Source organism: Rousettus aegyptiacus, unplaced genomic scaffold (genome assembly GCF_014176215.1).
Source record: "Rousettus aegyptiacus isolate mRouAeg1 unplaced genomic scaffold, mRouAeg1.p scaffold_m13_p_4, whole genome shotgun sequence".
NCBI lineage: Eukaryota > Metazoa > Chordata > Mammalia > Chiroptera > Pteropodidae > Rousettus > Rousettus aegyptiacus.
In genome coordinates this window covers 87,428,534-87,447,674 of record NW_023416307.1, presented here as the reverse complement: position 1 = coordinate 87,447,674, position 19,141 = coordinate 87,428,534, and the positions used below count along the sequence as shown (strand labels likewise).

General features: G+C 33.2%; 1 protein-coding gene and 1 non-coding gene across 7 annotated transcripts in view; one reads left to right on the top strand and one right to left on the bottom strand.

The window, feature by feature from the left end:
• NRIP1 (nuclear receptor interacting protein 1) overlaps positions 1 to 19,141 on the top strand; it is an 87,226-nt gene that overhangs the window by 6,106 nt on the left and 61,979 nt on the right. For all 6 annotated transcript variants that reach the window (XM_016164048.2, XM_016164044.2, XM_036220023.1 and 3 more), the window contains exon 2: positions 13,530 to 13,611. The gene's annotated coding sequence lies outside the window, so the exon portion shown is untranslated. The remainder of the gene's footprint in view (positions 1 to 13,529; positions 13,612 to 19,141) is intronic.
• On the bottom strand, positions 3,207 to 3,325 carry LOC118602186. Its single transcript, XR_004950635.1, has one exon. It is a non-coding gene; the product is annotated as a 5S ribosomal RNA (ribosomal RNA).

Here is a 19,141-nt window from a genome sequence, read left to right as displayed (position 1 = left end):
GTTATATAATGAGAAGCACATTTGAAGAATTCAGAAGACTGGCAACTCAAAAATGTAGAAAAAAGTCACTCTGGAGTTATGAAAAAGGAACTCCACTGTATTTACTTAGTAGTAGTAAGATATTTTTTAAAGGCCATACTAGATTTTTAAATTATTTTTGAAGACAATGTTATAGATAATCACTTTTTAAAGAAATTATAGTCTACGGCCATGCTACTGTGAACAAGCCCTATTCCCTCTGATCTCGGATGCTAAGCAGGGTTGTGGGCCTGGTTAGGACTTGGATGGGAGACCACCTAGGACAACCAGGTGCCATAGGTGTAAAAATTTAAAAAAATAAGGGATTGTAAACTGACAAAGTCCTTGCAATCTGTGAGTCAAGCAAGGGTTGCCTCTCCTAAAAAAAAAAGAAATTATAATTAATCTGATTTGCTTTTTGATCAAAAAATTTCCAGAACTCAAGAATATGTTGAAACTTTGGCTGGGAAGGTGCTTGTGGCATCCATCCATCTATCCATCCATCCATCCATCCATCCATCCAACCATCCATCCTACCATCCTCCCTCTATCATCCCTTCCTCCCTACACCCTTCCTTCCTACTTACCTCCTCTCCCTTCTCCCTTCCCCTCCCTTCCCCTCCCTTCCCCTCCTCTCTCTTCATAGTAAATAGGGCTAAGGTAAAAAAAAACAAAAACAAAAAACAAACATTTTGTTAAGAAAATTGGAAATAGAATTACTTTTCTGACAGGGTTAAAGTTATGTTTGAAATTCAAAGCTAGCATACTTCACTTTCTTAAAAACTTTTAACTTTGTACACCTCAGGGAATAAAGTTCTAAATTAAAACCAATCTTTTCTCTTTAGCTTTGTGTCATTTAGCAAAAATATCTTTAAGGATGGAAGGAAGAAACCCTTATTTGCCTTAAATTCCAAGTCACTGTGCAGATCAAAAAATCTCAAACTGGAAGCCTGCTAAGAATTTGAGTCATCAGCTTAAGATACCACAGGGACCAGGACAACTCTTATTGACTTGACAGTGTTTATTTAGAGCTTTGATGGAAAGGAGTCTTTCACCCTTGGACTTCTAATTAAGAAAGTCATTTTTCAGTCACCTGTTAAAGGGTAGCCAGAGCCACTCCTCTCCCCCCCATCCCCAATCCATAATTTTCTAATGGATTGAGGAACTAAGGAATTAGGAGATTCTGTTGTAAGTATCATGCTTTGATTATTTTCCTTTTACTTTCTTTACCAGCTATGCGAAGGTACTAAGTAAACATCAGGTCATCATCTTGAGATAGGTAAAAGCTTAAGCAATATAGTGGATAAGCTAGGTTCTTGTAGTTGTGTTCTTTTAATTGTTGAGTTTGCCTATACTGTACGTAGCATGTGGACATTTAAAACATGTTACTGCATTAAAATAATCAGATGATAATTTAGCATTGCAGTAGAAAGATAGGAAATAGCATTTATGTGTACTCTTAAAATGAGAATAGTATTATAATTGTTTTGGTGATTTAATGACATAATAGAGATGAGAGAGCTTGACATGTAACAAGACACAATGGAAGTTTGAAAATTAGAAATTTAAAATTAAAAAAAAAGGACTTTTGAGGAATCCAGAAATCGAGAGAGATGAAATGTTTAAGGGATTATAACTGGTTTTTGAAAAGCACACTGTTTTAATTTTTTTTTGATTCTCGAATTTTTGATTTATGAATTTATAATATTCTGCAAGTAGTGGTCGATTTATACAGTGGAAGAGAAATTAAGAGAAAGAAGGAGGACAGGAGAAAGTGCAGCATATTAAGAAAAAGTATTTGAAAACATATGAAACACTCCCAAGTGAGTTATAAGAAATATCCTCAAAATGAATTAATCACAGTTGCATTTTTTCCCCCTCTAAAGGCAATATTTACACAATGGGTCATGCAGGCTGAGTTTGATTTTTTAAAAACATTTTTAAAAAGTATTTTTGTTTTCTTATTCCACACATACTTTTCTACCTTAGATTCTGCTGCTAAAACATTGTAAGATACAGATAAAAGAAAAGTACTTTTTTTCCTCTGGGCAACTTCTGTAGACTGTGTAGAACAAAGTTAGATTTCTAAATTCTGATTCTCTATATCAGGATCTGCTGTTTTTGAGAGTAAGCAGTAAAGCCTATGGTTTTAAAAGGAATAGAGATGATTGCGTAGAAAAGGTGCTTACTTGCCTTTTGCCTTTTCTTTTTTATTGGGAGGAGGAGCAGGGGGAAGAGGATTTTGGGGCAGCTACTTCATTCTAGAGGTTGTGGTGGCCACTTTACAGTTCCCTGGTGACATAAAGGTATAATTTTCTCTATTCTACAGATAAAGAAAACTAGTCTGGGAGGTGCCTCATGCCTGAGGTTACACAGTTAATCTCATTGATAATAATTTGCTTTTTTATGAGATTATGCCACCTTTTGAAGAGAAAAAGAGTTTCCATTCGATTTTTAGAAAGTCATAAAAACCCTGCTCCCAAACTGATTGATAGCCATAGAACTCATGCAGCAGATACAGTTTGCCCAGCCTGGATTCTCAAAAACCAGTCTCACTGGGAAGGCATATCATTTCCAAAAGATGATGCTGCCACCTTCGTTAGTTCTCAGAGCTGATGTCCAGCTCCCTGCACTTGAGAGAGAAATATAGTCATCAAGGGCAGCTATGCAGGCTCTTTACCCTCCCAAATGCTAACCTTTGTGAAGTATACCACAGAATTAGATAGTGTTCTTAGAGACAGAGAAAGCAACTATGTTTCTTGCTATAATTCACTAACATAGCTTGTCATGGTCTTAATCCAGATATTCCCAAGGCTAATTATGTTTGTCCACTTCAAGGAGAGTTCAGAGCCATAGCTCTTCCTGGTTGAAAAGTTAAACCTCTTGACTTATTAAAGTTCTTAACGTGATTTTTTTTACTGCCCTATCTTCACTCACAGTAATTGTATTTTAAAGACTATGCTGTGCTAAAAACTAGACTCTGTAATACAAAGAGGAAATTGACAGTGCACTTGTGAATTTATCAAATGGAAGCGGAAATAGAGAGATGAGTATTAAACTTTATTTTGGGAGTAGACCATGGTCAGGAAAGAGATTTTTAAGATTGGGAGGTGTGTGACATATGGGGATGTGTATGTTTGTGTGTGTGTGTGTGTGTGTGTGTGTGTGTGGTGTGTGTGTGTATTTGATGCCTACAGCACCTGGTCTTCCTAGGTGGTCTCCCATCCAAGTACTAACCAGGCCTGACCCTGCTTAGCTTCCGAGATCAGACGAGATCGGGCGTGTTCAGGGTGGCATGGCCATATGCCTACATATGGTATATTTTTAAGTATACATCAGTCCTGTTCTTTATTGTTCAGGAGCTAAGAAATGGAGTTACAAATCTCTCCTCTTTGTACTTGCCTCATTTAAAATTTATGGAATTTTGAACCCCAAAGAATTAAGCTGAGTGGTTCCTTCTGCACTAAAAATGTATAGTCAAATTGAAACTGTATTGAAGACACAAGACTGAGTGAGTAATAAGGTTCTTATACATAATGTTTTGTAGTGTGCTTTGGATTTTGAAATGCCACGTAAATGTTTGATAAACAAAAGGATTTGTTTAAAAGCTACCTAGGAATGTTTTACTGTGATCTTTTATTAAGATAATATATTGTGTCTGGCCAAGTAAGAGACAAACTAAATGAACAGTCTGGGAAAATTTTTTTCTGGAGTTCTTATATGTATTTATATTCTTTCCCTATTTCATTCACGCTTTAAAAAAAAAAAATTAAAATAGACTGAATCTGTGTGAGACCAAAGATTAAAGATGGAAGTTTTTTATTCACCATCTGGTTCTTTCTCAGTATCCAGATGTTTGGTGTTATTGGGGCAAAACTCAAAGCAATGAACACACTGTTCACCTTGTTAGTAAAATGCTGCTCTTACCTATATGGTAATCCATGACTGACCTGAATCACCATAACATTTTATTCTGGTGTGTGTTTTCAACTTTGATTTCTTTTTTTTTGCTTGGGCTTTCAGAAATTGAAGTAATTTCATAGAATCTTTAGATTTTCAGGTTGTAAGGGAATTTGATAAAAATATGGATGTTCTGGATTTAAGCATACTTGTCGTAGAAGTACCTTGTCCTACATCCCCATTTTCAAACAAGTCCGTTTATAGAGGCATCTTGCTTAATGAACAGCACATAGGATAGGTAACCGGTGTGGACTGGAAATCAGACAGTGATAAATGCTACCATCTAGCACTTACATACTGTTTTCTCTTGATCCTTCTTTTTTTGATTTTGGTTTCCTCTTTTCCCTGTTTTCCCTTTTGCTTTCTTAATTTCTCACTTGTTTTTTTTGTTTTTTTTTTGTTTTTTTTGAGGGAGGACAGGGGTATGCATGTAATACAAGGGGGTAAATGCTTATTTATCTTGCAAAATTTTTGTTATTGTTGTTAATTTAAAATTTTCTAAAACATTTATTGTCTGCATTTTATGTTGGAAGAAATTGAGCCCCTAAGGATTTAAATAAATTTTTAAACTTATACAACTAACCATTGAGTAGATCCAAGATGAAAAACCAAGTCTTGATTTATTTCACACTTTTTTGTTCGTTTGTTTGCTATATGAATTTCGTAAAGAGGGGCTTGTGTACCAGATGTTAAGGAGTGGTTAATAACCTTTGTAGTGAATCCAGCAGGCAAGTCCAGGCTGATCCCAAGGAAGGGTCTGTAGTAACCAAAAGGAGCAAAGGCTAGCTACGTTACCCTTGTGTTTATAACCTGTTTTCTCATGCTATTAAAATATTCTCTTCATGATAGTCTTACAATTCATTTGGTATTCTAGTACTTGGAAGGTACTTTTTTAGCTGAGAATTTAAAAAGAGAAGTTTTACAGTACATGTATGCATTTGTTCATGTAGCAGCTTTGGTTCTACATATTGTATACATTTATAGTTCTATTTAAAAATCAGTAGGGGAACTTCTATTTGTAGATTAACAGAGCCAGCTACCTTTAGTCAACAAATGTGATGAGAGCACTCACAGGCCAGCTCTACTTACTACTGAAGAGTAATGTCCTAAAACCATTAGTAGAAGTGATTGGATCTGTTGGTTTAATTGGGAACATAATGCAAAGGTATGGACACCATTTTCCTGTGAAAAGGTAACAACATAAGAGGACACTATGTGGACTGGTGGTGACAATATGCCCTGAACCATGTGCACTTAGGTCCACCCCCTTAGAAAGAGAGCAAGAGAGACAAAACCTAATGGTAGATGTTTATATGGGCCACAAACTGACTACATTCCTGACTGTGGTGAAGCAAATTGGAAAAGAACTTTCTTACTCATGGGACAGTGGAAAAGAACGTGTAGCTACTCACTATAGTCCTCAAGCCTCTAACAAGATCAGATTGTCTCTCATGGTTCTTTGTACCCCTGATTGTAATAATCACCCTTGTTCAATGTCTGTTTCCCTCAGTAACTGTTAAACTCCATGAACAGGGACACATTCATCAGTGTATGTCAGTGCTGTAGGTGCCTGGCACATAGAAGGCTGTTTGTTGCAAACATTTGTGGAACTAAACTATACCAATCCTAACTATTGGTAAAATCTGGCTTTTTTGGTGTCAGCAATGGAGCCTTTATATTAGCTGCTAATTATTACATATAACATGCATAATAGCTGCTATTCTAAATTTTTTTCTTTAGTCTATTTAAATTAGAACTTCTAAAAGGAATAATATTTCTTCCTTAAGATTTATCATCTTCTTTCCAGGCATATTAATTATGAAGGAAAAAGTGACACTAACTGTAGGTGACATTATAATTACTTGGCACTTGAAATTGTTTTGTAATGTGAAGTTTCTTCAAATATATACAAATTACAATATACGAGAAAACATGTTCAGCAAAATCTTTGGGGGCAACATTTAAGGAAATGAAACAAAATATCTCTAGAGCCTAATAGGCAAGGTTTTTAGTCACTTCAAGTCAGTAGTCATAGGATCCACTAGCTTGACATATTTAATCGTGTTATATTTGACTGGTTGGGATGATGGAGGCCTCTGAAAATCTTATATTTAGAGTTAACTTTGGCATTCAGTAATCTTAAAAGTTATAAGGTATCTGGGATGACTTGAGTCAAACCAGTAAGTTATAAGACTTAAGTAGTATATAAAGCCCTTTTGTTATTTTTTATAAATTAAGGTTTGTTCTTTACTAGAGGTGAATTTTCTGACTGCTAGAACATTATCATGTTCAACTAGATTAATAATGCTAAGGCAGAAAAAAATTAGTTTAAAATGGAGCTCAGAAATTTCTAGACTAGCAATTTTCAAAGCTAAAGGAAATGTATAGATTATCTGAGATTTTTTACAGCATTGAGATTTAACAAATGCTCTTAAAACAACTTTAACTCAATGTTTCAATGTTTTGCTTTGCGAAGATAGTTTTTTTTTTCTTTTTTTTTTTTTACTGCATGCATGGAAGTAGATGTCTTTTGTAAACAAAAAATCTCTTCTCATGGTTCACATATTTTTATCTGTGTTCACATGCTTGTAAATTATACCAAAAGAAGATATGTAGGCTAATGGACTATTGTCCAAAATAAAAGGATAAAAAACTAACAGATTTATAATTTATGTGGTATATTCTACTCTGCTTTTATCAGTGGTTATCCTGAGTGTCTGAACTGCCTTTTCCTTTCATTGTTTGTTGTCAGTCAGTATATTAATTCTGTATATTAGTATGAACTTGCCACTGTTGGATTCCTCAGCAGAGATCTAAATTTAATTTCTGTTTTTATGAACTGACTTGAAACTAAGGCATGATGTCTCATTTAAATTAAGATTATTAGCCAGTGCAGTTAAAAAGGAAAATTAGAATCTAAATCATTAGTTTCCTGGTCATTGTCTCTGTACAAGTGTTGGTTTTAGCTTTGACTTCTCATACCTCTGTGTATTTTACATTTTATATGTCTTTGTGCATCATTCTAATAACATGAACATATTTACTTTTGAGTTTTAAACTCTTGTGCCACATTCTCTTTTTATGCCTTAACAAGTAGTAAATTTATCATTGTAATTATTTATCATTTTAGTACAACTCTGATCTTTCTTTTGAAATATTATATGTTCCATTTAATAGCATGCTACTTTAACCTATAAGGTTCCAGGTTGCTAAAGGCAAAAATTGACAATTTTGGTTAATATTGAAAATAGGCAAAAATGGGCCTTTGAATCAGTCAAAAAAAAAAAAGATAAAATATGACTAAATCTTTTGAAAATCTAAAATTAATTTGCATTTCCTTACCCGAATCATAGAAATCTATTTTTTTTTTTTTTTTTTTTTTTATGTTACTGATCTTTAAATTGTTTTCATGTGTCACAGCAAAAGTAGTAAAATTCTTTCTGGTTGTATGAAGTAAAAGGAAAGAGAACTAGCACACATTACTAGATACTAAAACTAAAATACCACTGTGATGATGACAATAGTTTGGACCGCATTTGATTTTATTTTACAGTGAATTTTAATGTTTTTTGTTTTTATTTTTTAGAATTCTGGTAAATGTGAACAGCAATCCAAATACATACAGATATAAAAAAGAGATATTTTTAAAGATATCCAGCTGCGAAGTTTTCCACTGGGGATAAGTAGCAAGTTGTAATTGCTTTCTGGATCTTAAGTCATTTACTCTATTGAATACTTAAATGAAGCATCAGGAAAGAAAAAAATTGTATTTATGCATATTGCCTTGTGAGTGTTACAGAATGTAGCAGTTCTCAATGATCATTGTTACTTTTAAGAAAAAAATAAGTAGTGAGGGGCTAGAAAGTTTTGGTGTGGAGAGGAAAGGAAAAAATTACTTCTAAACTATGTCGATGTGTTCATTTATTTTGCTTTAGGTCTATTTATGTAGTGTAGTCTAGAGGAATGGTGGAAGGTAATAATTTGTGGTGAAAATGTTAGTATCCTTAGCACACTGCTGGGTAGTTTAACTATTAATCAGGGATACCATGAAGAATAAGAGATTAGAGCTGGAGACTAGATAGGTTTCAGTGTGGGTCCTCTGAAGCTATGAAATGGGCGAGCCATTTAATGTTTTCTGGCCTCTGTTTGTAAAATAAGGGAGGCAGTGGACTAGAATAATAATTTGGTTCTTCTCTACTCTAGGCTTCATAAGACTCAGTATCACTCCAAAAGTGAGGTTTTATTGTCACATGCACTGAGTAACAGGGTGTATAGAACTAAGGGCTGGGAGGATGTCCCTTATGAATTTTTGAGCTTGACATTTAATATTTTATAGCAAAGTTTTTAGTTTAGCATAATTGAACTTGTACTAGATAGGGTTAATAGGCTAGAACAAAAGGTCAAAGCATAAGGCATTAGGCTTAATTAAGGGAGAACAGGAGTGGCAGGAGTGTGTGACAGTTAAATGGGTTTCCCACAGACTAATGTCGGTTACAGTGCAACCATGCCTCAACTTAAGTGGGTTATTTTGTGCAAAGGGCAGCAGTGATTAGCAGTTTGACATGCCAGACACTTCTGGCCAATCCCATCTGTTTCAGAGGTTAAAAAAGCACACCTTTATGAGCTGATGGATTGATTTGTGTGCCTGTCTGGTAAAGATTAGAAGTCCAAGGCCAATGCAGTAAATGTCAGTTAAGAATATTGTCCTTTCTTTGTTGGCTCATTGTTTTAACTGCCAACTGTTTTATAATGGGGGATACTTGCTGTTTATGGAGTTGAGTGCAAGATGAGGTGAGGGAACAGGTGAAAGAGGAATGAAAATATTTCCTAGATGGAATTGTGAATTAACATATTCTGTAGCAGGTATTTCAATGGAGATATGGCCTACTCTACATATACTTGATTTTATGGAGTGTTTTTGGCTTATCCTCTATAGTTGGAGTCACATTGTTCTTTTCTGAGTGTTCTAAGCAGCTCCGTCAGTCCAGGATTAATTTTACATACAAAATTGATAGGTGTCTTTATTTAGGTACCTCTTTTTCAGACCAATGGATAGTTTACTTCCATACTGTCACAGATATTTAAAAAATGTAATATTTTTTCTTTGACCTCCTGGGGAAGAGGAAAGAGAAAAGAGAAAATAGAGACATAACACACACGCATACTTGGTTTGTGAATAGGATTTACTATGTATGCTCACCTGAGATTGATGCATTGAGTTAAAATGAAGTGTGCCTAAACCTAGACTCGGACTTCTTTGAGTGCTGTAAGAGTGATGCCATTCATATAGTTTATTTTCAGTTCAAAGTTGTAGCCCATTTAAAGATACACAAAGGCTGGATTGTGGTCACACAAATTGGCTTTAATGTATTCAAGGAAAGGAAAATCCTGATTTTATATGGATGAAATAGAATTTTAGATATTGTGATCATAATCAGCTTCGGGAACATAAGCATTCAGTCTTTTGGGTAGACAGAGGAAGGTGCTTGAGAAATAACAAAAAATTGTTTTTGTCATAAAATTATCATTACCCTGTGTTTGAGTTCAAATAAAAATATAACCTGAAACACTAGAAACAGTATTAGAAGATTCTTATTGGCTCCTATTATTTTATCCTTATCAAAGTACATGAACCATGAACTGCCTATTATGTAGTTTGACCTTTAAGTGATGTTGGGGGTGGGGGTGCCAAATAGTTGAAAATCTATATATAATTTTCAACTCCCCCAAAATATATGTTGTCTCTTGTTTTGGGGGAGAGATTGGTTCCAGTACCCCCAAGGACCCCAAAATCCACAGATGCTCAAATCCCGTATATAAAATGGTGTAGAACAAGAAATGCATATAGTCAGCCCTCCACATCATCAGATTCCAAACTGAGGGTCAAAAACAGTACAGGTGTTTACTGAAATCCACGTTTACATGGACACGTGTGGTTCAAACCCCAGTCGTTCAAAAGTCAACTGTATATATATTTTGTTAGACCCTGAATTATTTCTTATAGAAAGAAAATTAAAATATCTAAAGATGTGGTCACTGAAAGTTACATATGGATCATAATAGTCATTGATACTTATTAAAATGTATGTGTGTATTTATTTTACTACTAAGCTATTCTAGAGTGAATTGGCTTAATTTACTGAAAGAAATCGAGATATTTTATCTTTCATTTAGAAAGGACAAAGTGACAGCATGGTATTGGAGTTTATTTAGCAATGTAGTACTTAAATAAATACAAATTCATCCTTGTGTTCTTTGTGGAGTAACATCAATTGAAACGATTCGAGTCTAATATAGATTTACATTAAAAAAAAAAGTCTTGCCCTTCTATGAAAGGAGAAAAGGTTAGAAGCATAAATTCATTAAATCATCTTTAAATTGCAGAAGATTGGCTTAAGTAGTATAAAAGTACGTGGATAGTAAATTGAATGTGGGAGATTTATCTAATTTAATTGACAGATACTTCTTAAATAAATTTCCTGGCGATGTTATAATAAATCTAAAATAAATATTTGACATTCTACCTTTGTACTAATATAAAGTTTCCTTCTCTTTGGTAAACTCATGTTCCAGTAATACCTAGTGTATGTTAAAATGTTAGTAAACTAAAGGGAAATATTTTGTATAGTTAACTTGTTTTGTATGTTTGGATATATTCTGAGGCTTTAATATACATTGTCCCTTGTAATCTATAGTAGTCAATTTCTGTCAATATATTGTATTTTCTTTTACTAATGTGATGGTAATAGCTTTGAGACATATAAACTCTGCTCCTCTTAGCAAGTTAGTTGAACATAGGCTTGTTTAGGGGAAAAAATGGAAGCAGGAACTGTAAATAAATTGATACTTCTCAATTTAGGATGAAGTTGAAAATGTCATAAGTCAAAGTACATTTGATACACGTAAGATACTGAGTGTCAAAGCTAAGCCTAGACTACCTTAAATGTGCTCAGAACAGCTTATATTTGCCTGCAGTTGGGCAATTACCTTGGGTTTCATCTCAAAAGTAATCATGTTTCTCTTCTCACCAGAAGCAGGAATCACCAATGTATGTGCATTATGTAGAATCACGCTGGCAACACAGTGCACTGTAGAGTATTGGTTGTTTACCCTTGTGATCACATGACTGACTGAGAGCTACAGCCCGCTGCCACTGCCTAGTGTCACGAGAGTGTCGTATGGCATTTTGGTAGATCTGGGAAAGATCAAAATTCAAAATTTGAAGTACTGTTTGCTTTGAATGCATATTGCTTTTGCATACACATTGTAAGTTGACCCATTGGAAGTCAGGGATTGTCTGTACTTAGAATCTTGTGTTTGCAGTTCTTGTCTTAAATTTTTTTATGGCTTCATAACCTGAATTTTAGTTGTTAGAAATTTTTATGGGACATTGGAAAATATAATATCTCTATTTCATGTTTTGATTTTAAATGCTGTTAGTACGGTATAGAATTGTCCTTTGTCTCTATTCAGGCAAATTGATTTTAGTAAGGAAGCCATGATAGGTGATGAATATATTCAGATATATATTCTTAGTATATTTATAAAATCAATATATATATATATCATATATTTCAAATAGAGATGTCTGCACCTGTTGATTGCAGTAAGCATTTGGTATCTCCTAATGAGAGTGGGAAAATGTGCTACCACAGTCTTAAGTAGATCATTTCTCCTCGGTAAATTGCATACATTTTACTTTTTTATATTCTGTGACCTTGCAGTCAAGTGACTTCAGCTCAGAATAGTTTCAAAGTCATGTAAATGAATGCAATTAAGGTATTGCTTATCATCTTACATAGTTCAGATGGAACCTTATTGGATAGAGAGGTTTGTTTGCTTTATGAGGAAGGTCAGAATAAGGTTAAATTTTATTACATAAACCGATTTGGTAATGTTTTTATTTAGCTGCTGAAAAATTAGTGTCCTAATAGGAAATGATAATGCTTTTTTTTTTTTTTTTAATTACTAGGAGGTTTCTTCAGTTATAATAGTAATAATTCTATTTTAAGGCAGTGCCTTCTGTCTACTTTTTGGGAACATTTTGCCCTTCGTATGATTCTAGGTATCTTTGACTTACACATATAGGAGACATTCCCTGCTTATGATGGAGGGTAGCTTAGGAGCTGCTGATGTATGTGCTTAGTGGATTTGTTCTAATGTGCATTTATCATACCAGTTGGTGCAGAACCTCGGACAACAGGATTAGAGTCCCAATTCATACCTGAAAGAAGACCTGCCACGAAGCTCAACTGGTTGTCTGTAGGGGTTGGGGGAGCATTGACATAGATACTAGAAGAGTCTTGCTGATGACGAATGGGTGAGAGAGGGAGGGAGGGAGGGAAAAACGGAGGGAGAGGGAGTAAGGGAGAATGGAGTAATAAAAGAAAGGCAAGTATTCTTTCTTGTAGTTGGACCATATAACTTTCTTTCCTTTTATGGTATTTTTATTTTGGCATGATGTATTAATTGATAAAGTCTCTAAGACTCACTGATTCATTGAGCAGACTTTTACTCTATAGCTTGCACCATGTTAGGTATTGGGAGATTAAAAAATGGATGATAAATTCACAAGATGCAAAGACAGTGACCTAGAGGAACAGTGGTTGAAGAACCCGCTTTGCTAGGATGTTGAGGAAACATCACAAAAAGACATTTTTGGTACCTGCGAATGGTTTTAAGGAGACTGAAGGGCACTGGTAAAATGAAATAATAATGAAAAATAACTACTTTAATTTGAGAAGTTAAAGTTCAGGTTTATGAAATTATTTTTGGGCTAAGCTATCATCCATGAGAACAGGTCGTAGGCTATAGGATAGGAATTGAGAATTCCAGAAATGTAAACCAGATATAAGTGCAGTGGCTGATGCAAATGGAATGTTGCAAATGGAATGTTCCATAGAGTGGAATCAGGGAGTTTATTTACATCATGCCTTATTACTGACTGGCTTCACTGTCTGTGCATTGGCCTCTTGATCAATATAAAGTTTCCTCAAACACCACAATATTAAAATGTAGTCTATGTCTCTTTCTGGCCCCAAACTATTTCATTTTTATTCCTGAAAGTATAAACTTTCCCACAGGTTGATGTCACTGTATATCTAGGATGGTTCTAATTCAGACTCTAACATTTTTTTGTTCCTTGCGGTCTAGGAAGAAAAAAAAACTAGGCATTTCAAACTCTGTTGACTACCAAATAATTTTAATACTTTTTATCTCAAAATTCTGGATAAAAATTCCTCTTCATCATTCACATTAACTTTTCACATCCCTAAAAATAACTGACAGTGTTTATATAGTATACAAACAGACAGGTAGTGTATTTTGGTAAATAATTTTATAATGTAGATGTGGTCATCAGATGTCAATAGCTGTGCCCAAGGAATACATATATAATTAAGAATATTTTTTAGATTGCAATATATATTTTTTTGTTATTTTTTGAGATAGTTTATTTTAGTCAGCAGTTCAGATTTTGTTGTAAAACGTGCTGTTGAAATTTTTTCAGATAATATCTACTCGATGTAACACTTATTTCTCTTAATTTTCAGGGAGTGTTTGGATTGTGAGCTATTTAAGAGCTCTGTTCTCAGGACCCATTATTTTAACATGTGGGAGAAATATATCCAGAAGGTATTGTATTTTGTCTTATTGCTCCATTTTTTTTTTAAATGTAGTTATTAAGCCTTTCCAGTTATAGGAAAGAATATTATGCTATATTTTGTTGTTTATTTTTCTTTAAGTTTCAGATATTGATAAACTAGTTGTTTGACATTTGTAACAGGACAGGGATACTTTTCAGTGTTGATAAATTCTGAATTTAGTGTAAGTAAAGAAATCTGGTTTAGATGGAACCAATTTTGCCTATTTTAAACATCTGAAGTATTTACATTTTACCTTTTCATTACAGAACTATTTAAAAGAATATTTTAATTCAAAATTGAAATTTAAAATGTTCCTGTTTGTCTAAGATAGTGTGAAATATACATTAAATAATTAGGCAGTCTTAAAGTCCTTTCTGCGTAAGATAGCTCTACTTTCTAGTACAGGGATCAGCTGCCACCTGTATTTCAACAGCAGACTTTCATCAGGATCCATGGGACATATTCAGCCACATCACCTGACCCTGCCTCTAATCATCCGTCTACTAAATTCCCTGTCCATATTATCATATGTGGTTAAATTGATGTAATAATAATAAATCATCTACTTGCTGTCCCTGAGTCTCAGGACATGTGATATATTACTAGGAAGGAAGGATAGTAAGATCATCAGTTGAGAAACTTAATTGCTTTGTGTTCTGTCTTTGCATCCTCAAGACTCCATGTGGATATATTAGCGATTTTGCTAGTCATCGGTGAACACGGTCCCCTTCAAAGTGCCCACCTGTATACCTCCCCTAAGTCTCGTGTTTTCCTTTTAAAAAAACTTGCCAGCTCTCTTGCTTAGAATAGAAATAGATGAAGAAAGGACACATAAATACATTTAATAAAATAATATATTTGTTAAAGTTATAGTCAGTAGGTCAACTTCTTTTAATACATATTATTTACTGGATATTCATGATTTGTATTTGCCTGGAATAACACAAAAATCAGTTTGACAGATTTTCTTAATCACTCATTAAGCAGTATGAATTTCTAGAACTGGATGAATATAGTCTTTTATGTTTCCATAGCATATTTTATTGAACTAGTGAAGTAGAAACTGTGTCATTATTATTCACTATTGGCAAAGCAGCATTTTCTCCTCATTTATGAGGGGGAGGGTAAAAGCAAGTAAGACATTTAAATAAGCTTATTGGATTATAAAAGAATTTGTAAATGAACCCAAAATATTTAATTTTTACTGTGTATACTTTATCAGTGGAAGAAATATGATCAGAAACTGGATTTTGTGGGAATTAAAGTTATCTTTTTAAATTGAAGATAAGAATTAACTATTACAATTAAATATTTGAAGATGTAAACATTCAAATAGTTATATTTGTTATAAAGAGGATTGTTATGCTTCTAAAGTCATTAGGAATTATCCATTTATGAAAGTTATGTAGTCACAAAATTAAGAGTAGGTTTGAATAACGTTGAACTGGTTACTATTTTTTATTATAAAGAAACTGCAAAGAAGTTAAGTTTTGATGCAGGGTTAAGTAGACAAATTCTCATATAACTTCAGAATAGGAATTGGTTTTAAGTAATTCTTTTGCAAATAACTCATATGTTAGACCCTTTTTAAAAAAATATTACTTATTTTCTCAAAACATTTTACCGAAGTATAGCTTCATATAGTCAAACAGACAGTCTTACTTGCTAGTTTAATGATTTCTTTACATAAGCAAACTCTGCATAAGTAATACTCTACTCGAGAAGGCTGTCTTTCCTAGTCGGTACTCCCTCCACACAATAGAAACTAGTCTTTGGCATATTTACCATACATTAGTTTTGGCTATTTTTGAAACTTTATACATTTGCAATCATGAATTATGAACTCTTGTGAATTTTTTGAACAACATTATGTCTGTGAGAGACGTGTTTGTATCATTTGTGTTGTCTCCTCGCCCCCCCAAATCTATATTTCATTGTGTGATTTTACCACCATTTATCCCTTCTACTGTAAATGGACATTGAATATCTTTACAATTTGGGGCTACAGATAAGGCTACTCAGAACTTATCTGTATTTTTTTTTTTTTTGGTAGAAATAAGCATTCATTTCTGATAGGTATTTATGCACAGGAATGGAACTGCTGAATTCTGATATATGTATATATCTAATACAATAGAGACTTGGGATGCTTTTAAGGATATTTAGGAAATGTCCATCAGTGTATCTTTTATTAATGATAGATCTTAATATGGACTTATTTTTCACAAACTTTATATAAACTCTAAAGTTGTTTTTTAGGAGTTATAAATTTTTCCTCTTAAAGATAAGTTGCTTATTTTCTGATTCAGTTGTGACAGACTTGATTTACGAAAGAAACTTAAATCTATAACATTGCAAATACTGAAAATGGCTTTCGAAACAAATTAGACATTTTGTATGATGAAGATTTTTATTGTTCAACTTTGAATACCTCTTTGAATACCTAAATTAATAGATACACTTGAGTTAAAAAACTTAAGCATTTCCGATGACTGTTTCTTGCTACCTTTGTCTGTGTTGGTGTTAATCTGTTTGGTGTTTTAAAGTGAAATTATTCATTCTAGAACATAAGTACTTGAAAATTTGTATATTAATCTTTTTCTCAGTGTTTACTATAGAGTAGTGCTTTTAGTAGAAATGTAATGTGAGCTGCATATAAAATTGCAAGTTTTCTAGTAGGCACATTAAAAAAGGAAAAAGAAACTGGTAAATTAATCAATATTTTATTTAACCCAACATCTGCCAAATTCTATCATTTCATTGCGTAATTAATATGAAATTATATGATATTTTACATTCACTTTTCATATTACAGTTTTTGAAGTTTGAATATTTTCACATACAGCACATCTCAATTCAAACTAGTCATATTTTAATATTCTATATTAGATGTTTCTAGTGGCTACTCTCTTAGATAAGCACAGCTGTAGAGTTACATCTTAGATTTTTTAAAGATTGTTCATTAGTTAAATTTGTATTGAGTTAAAATTATCTTTAAAAACCCAGTAGAAAGATGCCATGTCAGACGCTAATATAATATTTTTAGTAGGTCCCAATCAGCCTGTTTTCCTTTCATCATTAGAATAAATAAAACTTTCTTTGGTTGAACATGAGATAAAACAATTAGCCAGTGTTTAGGGGGCATGTTGTATGAAAAAATATATATCTTTAAAGTATGAGATCAAAATCAAAATCTGTAAGAACAGATTCACACCTTCCATCTTACTCTAAGATATATGCTTGATGGAATTTTACTGTTTTAAGGCATGCTTGCTTTAATTTGTGATAAATCATATGGTATAATTCTATTAAATAAAATAGAGCAGTTAAACACAACAGGTTGAATGTGTACATATATAGATATACCTATGATTTTTCAAGAATTAGAATATTTAAAGGCTACCTAGATTTCGAGGGTTAATATTTCTTCATGTATGTATTTGCCAAGTAGGATAAATCAAGAACCGTAAGGTATCTTGTGTGAACCTGGGTCACATTTTGTTACTGAATTGGTTTCCTTTAAGTCAGGTGTTCAGAATTTGGAAGATGGATAAGGAACTAATTACTGATCTGTGAAAATGATCACATATATGGAGTTGTCTTGATTAATACCTGCCATAATTGCACACATTAACTGTTATTTTGGGTTCCAGATCTGAGGTAGTTTTATAACCCTATCCACCAACACGTTGTTTTTTTTTTTTTTTTTGTAGTACTATCTTTTTCCTTTAAATGAAATCAACTATTATTTTTGACACCCAGTTCTAATGTTACATCTTATTAGCTATTTAAAAAAAAAAAGAAAATTATTTCTCTGCTTAAAAGCCTTCATCTCAATTGCAGTAAAACTAAAGTTCTTGCATTAGTTGTTAAGACCTATCTTCTCAGGTAGGACTATGGAAGCCTCCTTTCTTTCCTCTCTTCTCATTTCTTTTCCCACAACACTTATCACCTTTAAAAATACCTAAATGAAAACTCCATGAAGTCTAGGATTTTTTTCTGTTGTGTTCATTACTGATATAGTGGAAAGAACCTAGAATAATGCTGAGCATCAGTTGGTACTGCCACTATGGAAAACAGTATGGAAGTTCCTCAAAAAATTAAAAGTAGAACTAAGACAGAAACAACCCTCATATCCATCAATGTGTGCATGGATAAGGAAAATGTGATATGTGCATACAATGGAGTATTATTCAACCTTAAAAAAGAAGGAAATCCTGCCATTGTGACAACAGGGATAAACCTAGAGGACATTATTGTGAATGAAATAAGCCAAACACATAAAAGAACAGATACTGCATGATCAACTTACATGAGGAATCTAAAATAGTGAAACTCTTAGAAGCAGAGAGTAGAATGGTGGTTGCCAGAAACTGGGGGAGGGAGGAAACATGGAGTTGTTGCTCAAAAGGCACAAACTTTCAGTTATGCAAGATGAATGCAGATCTCCTGTACAGCATAATACATATAGTTAGCAGTACTGTATATTAAACATAAAAATTTGCTAAAAGGTAGATCTTATGTTAAATGTTCTTATCACACACAAAAATATAGGATGGGAGGAAACTTGAAGGTAACAGATATGTTTATGGCATTAACTGTGGTGATAATTTTGCAAGTGTATACTTATCTCCAGAGTCATCAAATTGTATACAAATATGTACAGCTTTTTGTATATCAGTTTTACCTTAATAAAGTGGTTTTTAAAAAAATTGCTAGACATATAGAAGGAGCTTATAAGTATTTATTGACTAAATATTTATTGAATACATGGAGAAGATAAACTCTTTTTTACCCCTGAAAATGTGCTTTTATGGATTTTCTGGGGCAGGGAATATTTAAAAAAGCAAGGGAAAACAAATATTCAGTTGTATATATAATAATACATTTTGATAAATTGAATTAGTTCGAACTGGTTTTTTGCCTTTTAGTTTTTACTATCCAATACATTTTGCACGCTATATAGCACAATAAAACTTTCTGAAGGAAGTATCATTACTCTGAATAAAGACTTTTGCCCATAAGATAAAGACCAAGTCCTATTTCTATCTGGCACCTGCTTATCCCAACATCATATTTCATTTGCCTCATCTTAAAACATGTTAATTACACATTTCTTATACTGCCATTCTGTTTGTGCCATCTTTCTCTCAGATGTCTTGTGAGCCCCACTGATGTTCTTCTACCAAAATGCTCTCCGTCCTGTGATTTGTAGAATCACCCCAAAGAAAGGAACATGTGCCCTCTTCCACTTTTCCTTAGTAGTTATCGAGTACTATTCACACTGTATTTATTTTATTCATCTTTTCAGCAAGAGTATAAACTTCTAAAGGGAAGGGTCCATATCTTTTATAAATTTGTGATTTACAAAGCAGCAAGCTTGATGCCTCATGTATACAGGGTAATAAAATATTAATGAAACAACTCCAGAATATATCCTGTAGCTTTAGAAACAATAAAAAAAAATAAAAATTCATTCTGCATTATACTACACATTATTTAAACTGTTTTTGCATGTG